The 5047-nt window shown below is 34.3% G+C and overlaps 1 long non-coding RNA gene across 1 annotated transcript; it reads left to right on the top strand.

The window, feature by feature from the left end:
• The first annotated feature begins 442 nt into the window (after nucleotides 1-442).
• LOC107474486 (uncharacterized) lies at nucleotides 443-2459 on the top strand. Its single transcript, XR_008006213.1, has 4 exons — nucleotides 443-967; nucleotides 1307-1378; nucleotides 1544-1630; nucleotides 1722-2459. It is a non-coding gene; the product is annotated as an uncharacterized LOC107474486 (long non-coding RNA).
• The last annotated feature ends 2588 nt before the right edge of the window (nucleotides 2460-5047 follow it).

The raw sequence follows: 5047 nt of genomic DNA, 5'->3' as shown, positions 1-5047 counted from the left end.
TTGCTGCTCTAATTATTCTTTCCATGTAATCGCAGCTGATCTTGTTATTCTTCCTCTCCAGTATGCCTTTATCTTTATTGTTTGTTATCTCTCTGTGTTTACGACTGAAATTAATTTCTTCTTTCCTGTTTAGCATTCTCTATATCACTTTGCTTTCTTGATTACTCTCTTTTGCTGTTTATGATTTCCATTAAGGGGTTTTATTCTGCTTTCTTTATGGGTTGTTTTTTTTTTATTTTCTATTTCTTTGAAATTTTAGCACTTCAACTGTGATCATTGATTGATTTTTAGCTGAGTGCTCTCAATTTTTACTAGTCATTTGTCTGCATTCATTCACTTGTTATTGTATGCAATATTCTCTTCATTGCATGTGTTTACTATTTTATTATTAGAGTTCTATACAAATTTGTGTTCTTTATTATGCACCTAGAACCTAGAACCTAGAATTTTGGAATACCCTCTTGTTGTGAGGCACTGAGGCTTTCTTTTTGTTCTGCATCTGTCTAGCCCCTGCTCGTGTTCTAATATCTTATAATTAGTATGCTATCAATACTAAACCAAAAATATATTGGTTGCCTTTCTTTTCCCACCAAAAGACCTATTATATTTTGTTCTCTCTCATTCTCTTTTGTGCTTATTAGGAAAAATATGATAAACAATATGAACACTCAGAGGAGTTCCAGAAAGAGCTCAAAAAAATCAAGGTTTGTGAACTATTTACTGAACAAGAATGGAGGAGAAGAAAAATGCAAATGAGAGTATGCTCTAACTTAAGAAGAAAGGGGTATTAATGACTAGTCGAACTATCTTGTGGTTATTACTGGTGGATGGAACATTATCAATATGGCATTTGTAGTTTGTGGGAGTACACAAACATTGTCATGAATTTCCTCTCTGGATCTAGTGAGTTAAATAGAAGTAAAAGTTTTGCCTGCCTTCAATATTTTGATGTTATTATCACTGGCAGGTCATGTTCTTTTCCAAGGATCTGTATTCTTTTATGCTATCTGCTACATGATGCTTTGATTATCTTTGAGTGTGTTTTATGTTGTCCTAATTTAGACTGTTAAAATATTTAATTTATAAGTACTTATTGCATAGTTGTTGAGGATTTGAATGTACTACTTCTTATTATTTCTACTGCTATTTTAGTTTATGATATATTTTGTGGTTGAAATTTTATTTTAAAGAATTGTAACAGGTTAGATTATATCACACTGAGATTCTTGTTTTTTTTGGGGAGGGGGGGGAGAGTTAAGAAAGGCTTGAACGATGTCTAATACATTGACATTTTTGTATGACATAGATCTTCAAGTATTTACATTCCCTTGATGTTGAAGATTTCAAAGATATGAAGTTGGGCTACTCAATCACCTTTGTAAGATTCTTCTCTCATTTTTTCTTATTTTTTTATATCTATTTTGTTTTTAATGATAGGATCAGTTTTTCTATTTCTTCTCAATTTTGTTTATTTTCTGTCTTGATTGTAATAATGAAAAAATTATAACCTTTTCACAATTTTAAAGAGAATCCTTATTTTAAGGTACCAAGTTGACTAAAACTTTCATTCTTTGAGGAGGAGGGAACCTCAAAGATTACTAGAACTACCATCAAGTGGAAGGAGGTCATGGTACATGCTTATAACTGTATTCTTTTGACTTCTTTCGCTTTTTCTTTTTCTGCAGTGATGGTTATAACAATTTTTTTTTTAAATTTTGAAGGGTGTTGTTAATGGAGTTAACCATGAGACAAAAAGAAACAAATGCGCACTTGCTAAGGTGAGGTAGTTCTCTTACTAAAATGTGACATTTTGTGAGTGGAAAGTTGTGAATATGATTGGTTAAACATTAATGCAACTTGCAAGATTTAGAAAACTATATCGTGAAATGCTTGTGATCATTATTAAACTTTGTTTCACATGTGATAAGGTTTAAAGTTATGTATTATGTATATCACCGTGGCTCGACACTTCATATGAGTAAGGTTAAGGGTAAGGCTTATAGCACCAAGTCCCAAGTTCAGAAGTGAATATTCTAATATGTATTGTTTTCCATCGATTAATACTAATATTAATAACAAGTAGTATCCTTGTATCGTGTAGTCAGCCATTTTAAACAAAAATCGTACTTGAATGCGTAATTCTTAGTTTATATGAATAAAACATGTTTTATTATTTATTTATTTTTTGTTTGAATTTCATTTCAGATACCCCAGACACTGATAAACACATGTTGGCAATACAAACAGGTCTTTCGCGAAACCAGGTGGGGGATTATTCCTTTCGAATTCATCATTTTATTTGTTGGTCTTTTTATATATTCAGTTCATTGAATTTGTAATCTACAATGTTCATATGGTAGCTTTTTTGAAAGGGGGTCTATTTGATCATATGATAGCTTTAAACAGTGTCATAAAGTAAGCACTTTTATTTTCATATTTTCATCCTATGCAAGGGAATGGGACCAGTTAGTAGCCAACAGCATAGAGTAATGGAGGGGACTTAAAGCAAGTTCAACATGCATTCTTTGATTCCTGAGAACCAACAGTAGTCTCACCAAAGTATGGAACTTGAAATGGAGTCAACAACCAATGAAAAAGAATGGAGCCGAGAGAAGAGGTCTAAATTGGAATGTGAGATGAGTTCAACAAGCATTATTAAGTAGTTTGGCTAATAACTGAACTATTTTGCTTTGCAATTAGAACAAGAAATTATGATAAAAAAGGTTAAAGTATGCTTTTTTTATTCTTTGTCAAAATTTTTATTTTGTCTTAAATTGTGAAATGGCTTCATAAATTTATTGATGTGCATGAACTGGTGATATAATCTTGTTTTTTTATTATAAGGGAAGATTATGCTAGCAAGTCATTTACATTCGCTTTGTATGTGATATAATCATGGCGCATTCTTTTAAAAAAACCCATATAAATCTGCGGCGACTTTTTTTTTAAAATCCAATGACCAAATAGCGGCGGTTTTGAAACCGCCGCAAAATCAATTATTTGATTTGCTGCGGTTGTGCCAGTGGTTTCTCAAAACCGCCGCAAAATCAAATCTCCACCCCCTAATAGGCAACGTTTGTAGAACCGCTGGAATTTTGTTTTGTGGCGGTTAAAAACCGCCGCAAATTCCTAAAAAAACCGCCGCTATTCGGCGTGTCTCTTGTAGTTAGGCGTTTTAACTTTAATTTTATTTAATTTTGTTCTTAAAATTTTGAATTCTTAGCTGTTATTTTTCCGTAATTTCTGAAATTAAGGCGTGTCCCCTAGTTATTTTTATTTTGATTTTTTCTGTTTAATTTTTTTCTTAATTTCTAAATTTTTAGCCTAATATAGTTTGTAATTTTCGAATTTTTTATTTTAAGTAGATAAGAATTTTATTTTATTTTTTTACACAAGTTACCTCATTGAGAATTCTCTACACTCTGATGTAGAGAATCTTATCTTTTCTTGTCTTCTGTCTGTTTATGAACAGGAACAGGGACAAAGAACCTCTTTTAGAGTTTGATCCTGAACCTAAAAGGAATTTGAGGCGACGCTTGCAACAAGCTAGACATTACAAGGCTAGTGAAAATCTGAGTGAAACCTCTATGGATCATAATCGTGATGTAAATGCCAATATGGCAAATCTGAATGAGAATGAGCAACCTAGAAGAGTGGTTGGCTCTTACACTGCTCCCAATGCAGATCCTTATAGAAAAAGCATTGTGGTGCTTCCTATAGCTGCAAACAATTTTGAACTGAAGCCTCTTCTTGTCACTCTTGTGCAACAAAATTGCTAGTAATATAGACTTCCTCATGAAGACCCAAATCAATTTATCTCTGATTTCTTGTAGATTTGTGATACTATGAAGACCAATGGAGTAAATCCTGAGGTGTACAAACTCATTCTCTTCCCATTTGCTGTGAAGGATAGAGCAAAGCTGTGGTTAGATTCTCAACCCAAGGAGAGTCTGGATACTTGGGACAAGGTGGTCACTGGATTTTTGACTAGATTTTTTCCGACCACAAAAGCTGACTAAGCTGAGGGTAGAGGTTCAGACTTTCAGACAGAAAGATAGTAAGACCCTATCAGAAGAGTTTAGATAATGCTACAGGTGGTTCATTGCACATGAAGAAGACACTAGAGGAGACTGCGGAGCTTATTGAGTTGGTTGCTAACAACCAATATTTATACGCATCTAACAGGAATCCTGTGAACTCTGGGACTCCTCCGAAGAAAAGCGTTATGGAGTTGGAAGCTTTTGATGCTCTTCTTGCTCAGAACAAAATTTTGTCTCAGCAGATGAATCTAATTACTCAACAGTTGAGTGGAATGCATGTTTCAGCTGTCAACACTCAGAATGCACCTCAAGAGGTCCCTTATGACATGATTGGCAACTTCATGCAAGGTGAGAATTATGATTATGCTCAATCTTCTACCGAACAGGTCAATTACATGGGAAATGCTCCTAGAAACCCCAATAATGATCCAAATTTTGGGTGGAGAGATCAACCTCAGAGATTATGGAATTTTCATAACAATTCTCAAAGTGATTTTCAATAGAACAATCATAATAACCGCCAATTTCAATCTCATCAACAACAACCACCTCAGCAGGCAAATTCTTAGCCCCAACAGAACACTAATTGGGAGACAGTGATGAATAATTTTATGCAGAAAACTAGAGCTTCTATTAGAAACTTAGGGGTGCAAATGGGCCAATTGAGCAAGCAAATACCTGAGAGGTCTCTAAGTACATTTCCTGGTGATACAGTGAATCCAAGAGAAGATTGCAAGGCTATTCAATTGAGAAATGGTAAAGTAGCTGGTTCTGAGACCCAGGTCAATGAGGAGCTAGTTGAAAAAGAAGCTACAGAAGAGAAGAAGGAAGCAGTGAAGCACACCCGTCCAAAGCGTGCGGACAACCCATTTCCAGATTTTCTTGACACTCATCCTACATTAACCAAGGCTCCTGAGTACAAGACTAAAATGCTATACCCTTAAAGGCTTCAGAAGGCTTCCAAGGACAAGCAATTTTCTAGATTTTTAGAAGTCTTCAAGAAGCTG

This window comes from Arachis duranensis, chromosome 2 (assembly GCF_000817695.3).
Source record: "Arachis duranensis cultivar V14167 chromosome 2, aradu.V14167.gnm2.J7QH, whole genome shotgun sequence".
Classification (NCBI taxonomy): domain Eukaryota; kingdom Viridiplantae; phylum Streptophyta; class Magnoliopsida; order Fabales; family Fabaceae; genus Arachis; species Arachis duranensis.
This window is presented reverse-complemented; position numbering and strand designations above follow the sequence as displayed.